This window comes from Papio anubis, chromosome 11, assembly GCF_008728515.1.
Source record: "Papio anubis isolate 15944 chromosome 11, Panubis1.0, whole genome shotgun sequence".
Taxonomy (NCBI): Eukaryota; Metazoa; Chordata; class Mammalia; order Primates; family Cercopithecidae; genus Papio; species Papio anubis.
The window spans coordinates 20656831-20671682 of NC_044986.1; the positions used below are offsets into that span (position 1 = coordinate 20656831).

The window sequence follows — 14852 nt, forward strand, 5'->3', positions numbered from 1 at the left end:
AGGCTAAGCTAACCGCTTGTACAAGAGGAGATGCGAGTTTGATTTAGTTTTCTTCTGTAATGTGCAAGGGACATTTGTCTTGCTGCTATGAGGCTGATCCATATAAAATTGACATTTTCGTAAGTAGAAAACAATTGAATACTAGCAATTTCTTATGGTTCAAATATCCAGAATATTAAGAACACAAACCAACAAAGAAAAAGTCCATTCTTCCTCCCGGAGTATATTATCCCGCTTTCCTTTCACAGGGAGGGTCCCAGTATTTGATATGGCTTTCTTCAAGGTGCTGAGGACTTAGTCTTACAAGGAAACTTGAGGTTGAACAGGGGCTTCATTGTATTTGTAAAATATTAACTCTTAAGCTTATACCGGGAAGAAAGGTGTTCATTATATTATGTCCTATCTTTTTTATGTCTAAAATATTTGACTGAAAATGTATATAACCGAAATAATTTTTTTCTTTTTATTTTTAAGAGTGTTCTCTCTTGAGAGAGAAAAGTGAGCGGCAGCAGAAACTTCTCTTGACTATTCCACTGGGGTGGAAGGTTCCTGAAACTTGGGTTTGCCATGTGGAGTCTAAATCCAAACCTTAGGAGACTCCAACCTTCCACAGGCAGAGAGGGCTGGGCATGAAATATCTCCCCCTGGCTCGTGAATGCGTCTAAAGGGCGCTGGCCAGCTGGGGAGGAAGTGAAATGAGTGGAGGATATTGTTCATAGTTAATGGTTACTGAGTATTGACGACTTGCAAGGCGAAACCACACTGTAGGAGGGACTAGCACGGTCCTTACTAAGTACACAGCCAGCCCCAGCCAGAAAGTGGAAGGCAATCCTTTTGTTATGAGTACCTCCAGACGATGGAGTGAAATAATGAAATAAATAAAAAGATTACTGCATGAGTCATCTCTGGAAAGTAGTAAACATTGTAAGCCTGACAAGTTTCATCTTTTGTAAGAGTTAACATGAATGAAGACGATTTATAATGGGCCTGCTCATTGTTGCAGGGGAGCATTCACAGACTTTGATGGTGGGATGGTACATTTAACCTCTGAGTCCTAATAATGTTCTATTTTCCAGACGAACTCAAGGCTTGTCATATTCTAGACCTGGAAAGCATAAATGGTATTATCTTTGTATATACAAATAAAAATCAATTCATTTTCAAAATGTTTAACTCATTCAGGAAGACACACACACACACACACACACGAGAATAGGTCCCAGCTAAATCAACAACATTAGCAAATCTCCTCTTGCTTATCAAATCAGGATATATTAGGTTCAATAAAGGTGCCTGGCTTATAAATCTACAAATAAATAGTTATTTTCCTAAAGAGCACTTTGATTTATTATCTCAAACTGTATTTCCTGTTCATTTATCATGGCTTTTTGTAACTCCCCCCCCTTAAATGGAAGGAAGTAGTACATCTGTAAAACAAAATATCTCAATAAACCATATTCTCTGAAGTATAAATGGACATTTTCTTCTTGTGAAAACGATCATAGAACAGAGATGCCAACTAGAAATCTTTCCTCTGTCATATTTTTAAAGAAATACCAACCAAAGGCTGCATTTTCCTACGAAGTTGACATCCTGAAAGGAGATCTGTACAAAGCATTAGAATTCAGCGAACCATTTAGCAGCCTCCACTCCTGGACTATTTCAAGCCATTTGTGGAACACATCTTCTCAAATCTACTAATCTGCTTCACAAACTAGAGGAAAGAAAAATAGTTTTGGGTTTCTTATGCCCTAGGGATACAACTAGATCTCAAAGCTGAGTTTCAGGCTCAAAACTCTTATTTCCTAGCAACTCTGATAATCTGACCTGGCTCGGAAGGCTAGGATGCTGGGGTTCTATATCAAACTGCTTACTTAACACATGTCACATCTAAAATAAGGATTGCTTTAGCTGAAAAAGCAATTCATTTATAAGTGTGCATTTATAGGGCAAAAGTCAAGGCAACTGTGCAAACCACTTGTCAACTTATTTAGAGGAAATTGTGTAATCAACTTAACGTACCAGTTAGCCTTTACCTGCCAGGTCAAGCTCAGAGTGCCTGTCAGTCACCACATTAGCCTATTAATCACTCTGCAGGAAATTCCACATTTTTCTTTAGATCAAACTACAGAAAGTAAAGTGGGAACAGAATCTAGAGAGGATTTCCTATTCGTTTCTTTGTTTCCTTTGACTTGCCTGATGTTTCATGATTTAATTTTTTTTTTTTACTTGCTTGCTACAGAATTTAAAATAGGTTCAAAATGATATATCTCAATATGCATTGCTAAAGGGACTTTTATTGCACAAAGGTAAATCTAGGTATTTGATGGCTGGGTGCCAACTCACTGCTGCAGATTCCAACCAGAGATAGAAAGCATTGACACTGTCGAACAAGTAACAGATCTTTCATTCCAGGAGGAAAAAAAAAAAAAGATATAAGCTATTAAATTGAAAAGCATTTCCTTTTTTTCTACACTGCTAAAAAAACTTGAGATATGTGATTTTTGATGATATCCTAATTTTAGGTATAATTTTTAAAAACTCATCTTCAAATACCTTTAAAAATTTTTTATCTGAAAATGTCTTCATTCGTCTTCATTTTTAAACAGTTTTATTCAGGTCTGACTCACATACTATGCAATTCACCCATTTAAAGTGTAAAATTTAAGAATTTCTAGTGTGTTCACTGAGTTGTACAATCATCATCAATATCAATTTTAGAAGATTTTCATCACTCCAAAAGAAACCCTAATATCCATTAATAGTCACTCTTTTGTTTTTTAGGTTTTGAGACAGGCTGGAGTACAGTGACGTGATACTGGTTCACTGCAAACCTCCGCCTCCTGGGCTCAAGTGATATCCCTGTCTCAGCCTCCTGAGTAGCTGGGATTACAGGCATGGGCCACCATGCTCAGCTAATTTTTCTATTTTTATTAGGACGGGGTTCCACCATGTTGGCCAGGGTGGTCTTGAACTCCTGACCTCAAGTGATCTGCCTGCCTCAGCTTCCCAAAGTGCTGGGACTACAGGCGTGAGCCACCGTGACTGGCCCATTAACAGTCACTCTTAATTTCCCCTCTCCAGTGCTCTATGACCACTAATAATCTACTTTTTGTCTCTATAGATTTGCTTATTCCAGACATTTCACACAATGGATTCATACAATATGCAGTCTCTTGTGTCTGGCTTCTTTTACCGAGCATGTTTTCAGGTTTATTCATGTTGGATTAGTACTTCATTCCTGTTCATGGTTGAATAATAGACCACATTTTATTTATACACTCATCAGTTCATGGACATTTGGGTTGCTTCTACTTTTTGACTATTATAAATAATGCTGTTATAAATATTCATGTATAAGTTTTTGTGTGGACATAGGTTTTCATTGGTCTTGGATACAGATACGTAGTAATGGAAATGCTGGATCATAGGGTAAACTCCATGTTTACCATTTTAAGTGATTGCCAAACTGTTTTCCAAAGTGGTGACCCCATTTTACATTCTCACCAGTAGCACATGAGCATTCCAATTGCTCCATATCCTTGCCAACACTTGTTATAGTCTGTTTTATTTTAGCCATTTTAGCAGGTGGGAAGTGATATCTCATTGTGGTTCAAATATCTTTTAAAGAAAATGTTCAAGGCTGGGCATTGTGGCACAAGCCTGTAATCCCAGCACTTTGGGAGGCTGAAGCAGGCAGATCACTTGAGGTCAGGAGTTCGAGACCAGTCTGGTCAAGATGGTGAAACCGGGTCTCTACTAAAAATACAAAAATTAGCCAGGTGTGGTGGCACGTGCCTGTGGTCCCAGCTACTCAAGAGGCTGAGGCAGGAGACTCACTTGAACCCGGGAGGCAGAGGTTGCAGTGTGCCGAGATTACGCCATTGCACTCCAGCCTGGGCGACAGAGCAAGACTCTGTCTCAAAAACAAAAAACAAAAAAAAAAAAAAAAAGAAAAAAGAAAGAAAGAAAGTGTTCACAGGGGAAATTCTGCATTGTTTTCCCATGGCCAGTATTTGTGAACACCAAGTAATCAAGGCTTACAGTATCCTGGACAGTACAGAGAATGGAAGAGAGTGTAGGAAACACAGATCAAGTCTACAAGATGATGGCTCAGAGGCTTGTCATGGTTGAGGTCTTATCTTTAATCTACAATGTTCTGAATTTCTAAACGTTTAAAAACACAAAATGACGAAACCATTCACAAAGGGCATTCAAAGCTGCAATTTTTTTGTTATTGTTTGGCATTTTCTTTGCATGATTTACTTTTAGAGAACAAACCCAGTCTTAATTGCAATGCATAATTTTTAAAAAATGATTAATTTTGCTTCTGAAGAGCCAATTGTAGCTACTGTTCTATTTGAGTAGCTGCCACGCTTATGTTTCCACTTTCTGGGGGCCTTGGCCCCAGCAACAAGAAAGATAATCCTCCTTTGTGGACATTCCCACAGTTAACTCCACACACATCTGGATAGCAGTTCAATAGTCCACTGTTATTCAAACAATCTGTAATCACACATACTATGTGTCAACCAACAAGCCAGGGTGTATGGCTTTTCAGTATTCCGTAGCATGCAGCACGCACAATTTACAAATAAAATAAAAATCTACAGCAGAGACAAGGGCACATTCTTCGCAGAGTAACTGAGTGAAAAGGACGCCTCTGTTGAAATACAAGACATCGCTTGTTATTTTGATGGTAAATGAAAAGAGGTTCGGAAAACCATATTTCATCTGTTAAGTCTCTTAACATGGAAGAGTACCATAGCTGTGGCATTGAAGAATCTGGGGCCATACGGTTTTTTAAGCTGGGCTTGAAGCAGAGATGTCCAAATAACCACCGTTAGCATGTGGGACATGCAACTGACAAAATTCAACAGCCTTATCGATCTAAGGCATGATAGACTAGGGAAAATGGGGGCCATGGACGTCCTCACTATGGGCAATTGTTTTTCTCATTACTTTGAGCTGGGAGGATATTGGGAGGGTGGAGTTGAGTTCAACCCCCCAAGTGGCTTGATTAACAATTTTGGAAACAAAGGGTTCGATAAGGCGGGAGGAAGTGAAGTTGAGCTTGTCCTGAGAAAACAGCACTGGGGACAGGCTCTCCACACACACAAGTATGACAAGGTGGCAGGAACAGCATGCCAACGTGCAAGCATTGTGGGACAGGGAGGTGTTGGGAAATGCAACCAGAGTGCAGCTGTGCGACATTCCACCTGCCTTGTCTGATTGGCAGCATGATGGCCTCTGACCCTGAGGGGCTGCATGCATCACTGGGAATCTGGAGTCCATTCAGAGCGCGTTCAGGCCGTGGAACGTGTTAAGCCCTCACTGCGGGATCATGCGGCTAGGTCACTGCTGAATTCCGTAAGATTCAGGGACCAGATGATAAAGCATTTCTCATCCATGAGGACTTTCTCCTCAAGGCTTTCCCTCCTGGCTTTTTGCCCACAACACCATAACTTGACTCTCGGGCTGCACTGAAAGCTTCTTAATAGTGGACAGCCCTCGTTCCAAGGTAAACACAGTTCTGTCGTATTGTAAACTCAACAGTCTTGTAAGAAAATAACCATTAAGATCCAGGTGGCTCATGAGAGGAAGAAACTGTCACCGTTTAATCAGACTGTATTGGGGAGAAAAGATTAATTTCACACTGAACTTTACATGTCTTGATTTCTCTCCACCTACAAAATATTCATTCCTTTCATATTTCAGGTGTCCGGTCATTAATTTTCTAATTCATCAGGCATTCATTGAGGACCAAGAACTGTGCTGAATCCTAGATACAAAGAAAAAGGAAACATATTCCCTATCCTCAAGGATCTCCTAGCCTCAGAGGAGAGCCAAGTCTGTACAGAACAATCCATAACATAAACTGACAAATGCAGTATAGAGGAGAGTGAGGAAGCACAGAGGACAGACTAGTTACTCTGCCTGAAGGCCTGGGGAGCTTCAAACAGAAGTTTACATTGAAGCTGAGTCTTGTGAGACGAGTGGGATCTACCCAAATGAAGGGACACGCGGGCACAGGGAACATTAGGGGTGCTCACCAGGGATGGTGCCACTTTACACATGGCCCAAACGAGGCCTCTCTGGTAAGACAACGAATCAGACTGGCTAGAAACCAGGTGAAGAATCTAAACTCCCTTCCCACATTCCATTCTCAGTATTCCATTTGCCCCAACAATTGACAAGGATAAGAATGAGATTGTGGCGCAGTGAATAATCCAAACTTCATTAACCAGACAAGACACTCATCTTGATCTCTGGACATCTGAGGACTTGCAGGAGGCCCTATGCATCCCTGCCTAAATGTGCCTAAATATGGGACATATCTCCATCCTCAGCTCTCTCCCTCACACTCGCTGAAAGGCATCGATTCTACGGCTCAGCTATCAAACCAACAATCAACAGGAAAAGCAGAAAGAACTGCAAGAAAAATGACTCAGCAACAGAAAATCATCAATTTGTAATTTTTTTTTTTTTTTTTTTTTATCTCCAGAAGTATGTCCTGAAAGGAAAGGCGGTCAGAGAGCTTTAATTTGCCAGATCACTGTAGGTCTCAGTGACCTTGACAGTCATCCTCACATGGATGGAGTGCTCTTGTTCTATTTTTGAGGTACCCCTGTGTTTCACACATAGAGGCTCTGCCTTCAGATCACAGAGCTGGATTAAGACCTTACATGCTGTTCCTGCCACCCCCTGGGAATGCAGGCTCCTTGCTCACGATGTGCCTAAAATACTGCACACCCCGTTTAAGGCATCCCAGGGAACAGAAGATGCGGAAGAGACTTTAAAAATTCAGCCTTATTATTTTGTTAGAACATTTTTGTTCAGTTCATTTTTGTCAGTTTTTAGTTATCTTCTTATGGGACAAAAATGAATAATCTACAGTTCATTTAAATTCCTCCTTTTAAAAATAGTTAGGGTTGGGTGTGGTGGCTCACGCCTGTAATCCCAGCACTTTGGGAGGCCGAGGCGGGCAGATCACAAGGTTAAGAGCTCGAGACCATCCTGGCCGACGTGGTGAAACTCCATCTCTACCAAAAAAAACCAAAAAACAAAAACCAAAAAACAAAAATTAGCTGGGCGTGGTGGTGTGCGCCTGTAGTCCCAGCTACTCGGGAGGCTGAGCCAAGATCGCGCCACTGCACTCCAGCCAGGTGAAAGGACAAGAAGCTGTCTCAAAAAAAAAAAAAGGAAAAAAAAAAAGAAAAAAAATTGTCCACTATGTAATGGGTTTCTCTCTTGATTATTATAGAATCATAAAGCTTGGGATGGGAAGGGATCAGATAAGTCACCCAGAACCCCAGCACATTTGATGTCAGTTTCCCCTTGGATAGCATCCTTGCCAAGTACTCATGCACTGTATCTATAAATACTTCCACCAGCATCATCTCACTACTCATCTTCCATCCAGGGCAGCTCTTTCAGCGAGAAGGCTCCTCACTGAAGGCAAAATACGTGTTTGAGTAATTTCCACCTGTTGGTTCTGGTTCAAGCCTTTGGGGCCAGAGACAGGTTAAACTGTTTTTCCACGGAACAACCCTTGTGAATACTGAAGAGAAATCCTTACGTAGCATTTCTCACCATCTCTCATTGCTAAATGCACCCTAGTTGGTATACTTGTTTCCAATTTTGGCATTTAGAACAACAGACTTTGGTTTCTTATCAGAGGAGCCACTTTCAGAGTCATGCCTTTTCCTGGCATTCAATTTCTATCTTAACTCTGCTGCTTGTCCCAACCAACCTAACTCGATTTCCTCATTCGTCGCTTTAGTCCATCCACCCACCCACCCACCCATCTATCCGTCTGCCCATCCAATACTTATTAAAAACTTACTATGTGCCGGGCACTATTCTTAGAGACTAGGGTTAGAGACAGTAGTTCTAGAGACTAGTGAATAAGATAGACAAGGAGTCTCTCCTTGCCTAGCTTACAATCCAGTGGTGGTATATCACAATAATCAAGTAAATAAATGAAGAAAGGAAATAAATATGAGATATTAGGTAAGGTGGACAGAGAATCTTTTTGAGGAGTGACATTCAACTGAAATCTGAAGGAAAAGAAGGAGACAGCCAAGCGAAGATCTGGAGGAAGAACATTTAGGAAAAAAAAATTATATATTTATATATATATGTAAAATAAACATATACTATATATAAAAATATAAAATATATAGTATATAAACACATACTATATATAAATATAAAATATATTTTAAAATTTATGTATATTTTAAATTTCATCACTCAGAATAAAGCCATGTGTAAATTCTACTTTACCTGCATGTCGCAATGCCAAATTAAATTCGTTGTCCCCATGTCTCTGTGGTCCATGAACATGCTGCTTTTCTCCAGGAATGCAATTAAAGAAGGTCTTGTGGCACTTGGCGTGCCATAGGGGACTCAGTGACCAGACTGACAGAATATTAATTTCAACTAAGTTGCAGGTTCCTGAGTAGTTGAGGAAGAACAGGGTATTTAAACGAAAAGCCAATTCACATAACCCAAGAGCAGGCTTTGTGTGTTCTAACCAATTAAACCTCCTCTCGTTTTTAACAGCTTTGTTTATGAAGCCCATATTGAAAATGAAATGTTTATTACAATTTTTTGAAGGTGAGGTATAGAACTTGGCAAAGTATTGATTAATAACTTGTGGATGGCTGGTGTAAGGAAACCAGTTTTGAACGCAGCTGTAAACAATGCCTCAGCAGAGTGTTTCAGCTATTTGTAGGCTCAGAGCTTGCCAATTGGTAATTAGTTGCAGATTTTCAATTACTTCTCAGCAAACAAAATAGTTTTATTTGCATTGTTTACTTGGCATTTAATTTAAAAGGAATCCGATTGATTGTTTTTAAAGAAAGATGGATTTGGAGGGTTGGGAGAAAATAAATAGGTAAACGTTTGAGTAGCCCTACATCTGTATTTGTGTTTTGAGTGAAACAAGTGTACAGGATTTGGCCTAAATTCAATCGAGTCTATCACAAAATCTCAAAATGCCTCCTGTGCAATTTGTCAAAAGAGAGATTTTTGGCAACTGCATATAAAACTCTTGAGATTTGTAATGAAGAACATAATCAGAAGGGGAAAAAAAGCAAAGTTGCATTTTCTGCGAATTAAAACTGGTAAATCACTGTGGGTAGCTTTAAATTCAACAGAAGATAACAATAATTACTATTTTAAATGTTAGTCCTTGTTACTTTGCTCCAGTCTGGTTATCTCCTTGACTCGGGGCTCCTTGTAGGCTCATGGTTTTTTCTTTGGAGACGAAAATTCAAATCATTCAACACAATATTTATTGAGGGCTGGGCGCGGTTGCTCATGCCTGTAATCCAAGCACTTTGGGAAGCTGAGACAGGCGGATCACTTGAGGTCAGAAGTTTGAGACTAGCCTGGCCAACATGGTGAAACCCCATCTCTACTAAAAATACAAAAAAATTAGCCTGGCGTGGTGGCGGGCACCTGTAATCCCAGATACTCAGGAGGCTAAGGCAGGAGAACGCCTTGAACCTGGGAGGCGGAGATTCCAATGAGCTGAGATTGCGCCACTGCACTCCAGCCTGGGCGACAGAGTGAGACTCTGTCTCAAAAAAAAAAAAAAAAAAAAAAAAAAAAAAATTGAGGACTTATACAATGGTTGCTGCTAGATATTAAAATGAGGAAGGCAAAATTTCTGCCTTCATGAAGCTCAGTATTTAGTGGGAAAAGGATAGAAATTTACAAAGAGCCCTTTTAAAGACTGGCTGTGATAGGTATTACGATAAATAAAATGCCAGAATTAGGGAGAAAGGAGGAATTCCTTCTGATTAATGGACCAGGGAAGGTGAGAAGGTAAAACGCAAGATTATAGAGGAGGAATGGACTCCTGCATTTGTGGGGAGAGGAATAATATTTTAGGGGGAGGAAACAGGACACATAAAGGGATGCAAGAGCGAGTGTGCATCAGGGGCCAGAGACCCCCGAGCAGTCTAATGTGTTTGGCTCAGACATGGTAGACAGGTGAGGGATGGAAATGATGGAGGGAGAGGAGGAACAGATTGTGGGCAGCCTTGGCCTGCTGGTAAGGAGCTTGAACCCTATTTTGAGGTGGGAGGAGCCATTGGAGAGTACTGAGAAGGGCAGTGACATGGTCAGATGGGTCTGGGTTTGAGAAAGACAAACTGGAGAAGGAATAGCATTTGAAAGCGTCAGAAGCAGTAAGAATGTAAATGAAGACCAGGCACGATGGCTCACGCCTGTAATTCTAGCACTTTGGGAGGCTGAAGTGGGTGGATCACCTGAGGTCGGGAGTTCGAGACCAGCCTGACCAACATGGTGAAACCCTGTCTCTACTAAAAATACAAAATTAGCTGGGCGTGGTGATGCACGCCTGTAATCTCAGCTACTTGAGCTGAGATAGGAGAATCGCTTGAACCCAGGAGGCAGAGGCTGCAGTGAGCTGAGATCACGCCACTGCACTCCAGCCTGGGCAACAAGTGCAAAACTCTGTCTCGAAACAAAATAAAATAAAATAATGTAAATGAGAACTGACTAGCGGTATAACAAATGTGGAATCCACAGGACTTAAAGAACAATTAGACAATAGGAGTGAGAGAGGGGAGGGGTCCCAGCTGACTCTCAGGCTTCCTTAGATGATGACGACATTACCCAAAACAGAGAACGTATGAATAACTTTGACCAAATAATAAATACCCCGATGCCAGAGAATGCTATAGTAAAATACTATGGCAAACTTCAAAAACTTCATGCTAAATGAAAGAAGACAGTCACAAAAGGTCACATATTGACTCTACTTATATGAAACATCCAGGGTGAGTAAATCCATAGAGACAGGGGCTGGGGGAATGGGAAGCGACTATTTAATGGGCATAGAGTTTCTTTTTGGGGTGGTGAAAATGTTTTGGAACTAGGTAGACATGAGGGTTGCATAACATTGTTAATGTACCGAATGGTATACTTTCAAATGGTTAGTTTTATACGAATTTCAATTTTAAAAAGATAAAAGCAAAGCAAAAAAACCAGAAATAAAAAATCCAACCAAAAATAAAAAATCAACCCAAAACCCAAAAACACCATGGCAGCCCAAAAAACCCTGTATTCCACAGCTGAACGTGCCAGGAATCTCCTTTTAAACCCAGATAATCCCAGTAAGGAAAGAAACCTGAGGGAAGGACTGCTAGTGCCCATTCACTGAGCAGAATCACCTGGTCCCCAGTGGACACACTCTTTCCTACTACCTGTTATTATGCACATTTTCCTGGGAAGGCTGATAGCCTTGGAATTGGAGGTATGTTCTCTACTTGGGGACTATCCACCTTTACTATGTCAACTCTGGCTGACCTAGTAATGTGAGCAGTCAATCTGCCATGTGGAAACATATCAGAGGGAGGGGAAAAAGCAGCAAAGCTCATCCAGAGAAGAGCATGTGGGTCAGGAAACAGTAAGAAAAACTTTCTGGCACTCATGTTGGTCATCAGTAGTCCAAGGGGAATAAAGGGCTCCCTGATGCTCAGTGCATCATCAGGAAGATTAATTAACATTTGTAAAGGCCACACACAATGTGAAAGGCCCAGTAATGGATCTCCAAAAGCCACAGTCCCTGCTTTCCAGAGGTCATGAAACAAGGAGTGGAAAATATTCCCTAGAAGACAGAGCTGGATGACCTCGGCCATGAAGAACAGTGCAAAGAAACGACTGGGCTTGTCTGGGATTCTCTTCATTCTCAAGTTGAATCTGATCTGACAGATGTGGTGAGTAATTAAACCCTTGTCCATTCATAGTCTGAATGCTTGCACTGCACAGAGAATGGGGCAGGAATAATGAGAGGCACAGCCCCTCTGGGACTATTCAGGAGTGCTCAAATTTGCATGGTCACATGAACCCGAAGGAAGTGGATTATGCTGGCCTGGCCAGGAAGTAGAGACCGCCAAAGATTTCTCATTTGCATAAAACCTAGGGCTGGAAGGCAGAGAGGCTTAAGGGCTCTCAAACAAGGCCAGATGTAGCTGCCTTCCCTAGAACCCAGCACATCTCTGTAGCTAGATGCCTTCTCACAAAGGCTGTACAGGTAATTGAACTTGTGATGTCATTTGCTCAAAAGTTTCATAAATATGTACTGTTAAGTTCCCCAAAAATGTGATTTTTACAAGTGAAGTTGCTGTACAGTCTCCTAGGGAATGGATTCTTTTAATTAGCTTAGAAAAAAAAGGTTGATTCAGTAAAGGGTAATGCATTTTATTATGATTAATGCTGTCAAATAATTTCTAATTGTGTGACAAGGTGCTTAAGTAAAGAACCGTTTGTGGCTTTAAAAAATAGTTAATGCCTCTCAAAAAGGATTATTTTCTTTTTAAGTTTCAAATGAAGGCTACTAATTAATTAATCCATTTACATAAAAATGTCTTGGATCAGCTACCTACAAAGATAAAGGATGAAATCTATCCTCTAATTGGAAAAAGAAAAACTGCTATAAAATATGTGGAATAAACACATGAAAGTAATCTGCAAAAGGCAAATAGAAGTCATTAATTAAAAACTGACATGTCAAAAATTTCATTTTATTCTATGCAATATTAAAAATATTGGTGATGTCATATACTTAACTGAGTAATCTTCCTAAAATATGCCTTCTCATCTATGCTGTTTTATGCAGTTTTCTTTTTTTTTTTTTTTTTGAGATGGAGTTTCACTCTTGTTGCCCAGGCTAGAGTGTAGTGGCACGATCTTGGCTCATTGCAACCTCCACCTCCCAGGTTCAAGCGATTCTCCTGCCTCAGCCTCCCGAGTAGCTGGGATTACAGGCACCCACCACCATGCCTGGCTAATTTTTTATACTTTTAGTAGAGACCGGGTTTCGCCATGTTGGGCAGGCTGGTCTTGAAGTCCTGACCTCAGGTGATCTGCCTACCTCAGCCTCCCAAAGTCTTGGGATTACAGGCGTGAGCCACTGTGCCTGGCCTTATGCAGTTTACTCCTGGGAAGTCATGCACAACTACGTGACGGTTTCAAGAAATTGGACTGAAATCTCCCTTCAGTTTTTCCCAAAATGTAGCTAACTTCATGTTATCTCCCAGATTCATAGACATCAGGCAATCAAGCTTGGTTAAAGCATTCCAACTTTTGCTCCCTTCAGTTCTGAACGAGTGCTACCCTTGATATAAACAGTCATTACAGACCCAGAACGCAACAAAGAAGGCAGATATTTACTAGTGAAAAACTGAAGTTCCTTAATCACTTTAATATATATAATCAAATGGAAATTATATATTACCAAGACTAATTATATATAATTTCTTGGCATCAGGTATAAACTATTCAGACTATATCAAGGAAAAACATAAAAAGATGCTTCTTTATAGCAGAATTTTTATTATAAAATATATCTCACAGCAAATCCCATCTTTTTAGTATCTGGTCTTTAGTCTTTGATGATTTCAGTTTGTTTTTCCAAGTTTTTTTTCCAAGCTGAGGCTGTGCTGCCATTTTTGCAATTGGGATTGGTATTTTTATGATCACTTACTGGATTTATTATATGGTGGTTGAGTAAACTGCTGGCAAGAAAAGTGAAAAGGGAAAGAGAGAAAAGAGGAGAGAGTTAAAAAGCCAAGGAGATGGAAAAAGAAGAAAAAAGAGGGAAGAAAGAACAGGAAGGAAAGGGGGTAAGAGGTTAAAAAAAAAAAAACAACCCTAAAAGTATACGTTGTAATAAATAGGAAGAAGAAACTCAGGCACCTGTCAAAGGGACTCCATGTGTCAGTAAACTGCAGGAGGTGACACTTAGGTATCCTGGCTCTACACCATCCCTCACTCTAAACGAATGTAAAGGTAGATCTTTATTCTTCTGGACTGAAGGTTCAAGCCACAAGGTGACTATCAATTGGCAGGGACCTCAACTTTACAAAGTTATGCTGAAAGACAGAATTATCAATAAGCTCCCGAAGACACATTCTCACAAGGAGAAATGGAAAACTCAGGTTCTATCCAAGTCCTTAAGAATGCAGAGGAAGGAAGGTCACAGAATGGAGGAAATCTCTGGTTTGCTGGTAGCTGTAACCTCTCCCCCTTAAAAAGCCCATTTTCACCTTTAAAATAACCCAGATTGTTCATGTAGTCTATAAAGGAGCTTAATATGACCTGTACAAAAGGCCAGCATAATTTTCCAGCTGTTTTGCTGAGAAATATGCCCTCTTCTACGGTCAGTGAGATTCAGGTCCAGAGAAGTAAAATAACTCAATCCAGGTGTTGCTGCTGGGGAGAGAGGTCCTGATGCTGGGGCCCCTGGATTGGAGGTCAGCATGCCCAGCCTTTGCCTGTGGAACTTTCTGGGGAGTATCAGGTTTGCTATGCACAAAGAGGGCTGGTGGAACTCTCCTGATCACAAGACGTGACCCTCACCAGTACCACTGCAGCACTGAAGAGGCGCAGGTTCCCTTTTCCCTGTCTTTGTAGATTACACCAACGGTGTCCAGTCCGCAATCAGCTGATTTGAAAATGGAGTGCCCACCTGACTGTATTTCAATTGCTTCATATCCCCATCAACAACAACGGAGCAGCCCACAGGAGGTGCTGACCCTTCACTGCTTGTGCCTCGTAAGCGATCTCTTGGAAATGCTCACCAATTTGCGTGTGTTTTTCTTGTTACTTCTGTTGTATATTTCGAATGTGGTCTATTTCATAATGAGAAAGTCTTCCTAAGATTCTACACAGAGCTATAACTTCTTAACCTCACGGAATCTAAGTTTTCTTAACTGTAAAACTGAGATGGCTCCTGTTTGTGGGGATTGTTGATAATTAAAAATAAGCATGTTGCTTAGCACAAAAAAGGCACACAAGAAGTGGTAAACATC

At 40.6% G+C, this 14852-nt stretch overlaps 1 protein-coding gene across 5 annotated transcripts in view; it reads right to left on the minus strand.

Annotated features, from left to right (window-relative positions):
• The window catches only part of VTI1A (vesicle transport through interaction with t-SNAREs 1A), a 380208-nt gene that overhangs the window by 82606 nt on the left and 282750 nt on the right, over positions 1–14852 (minus strand). The window lies entirely within an intron of this gene.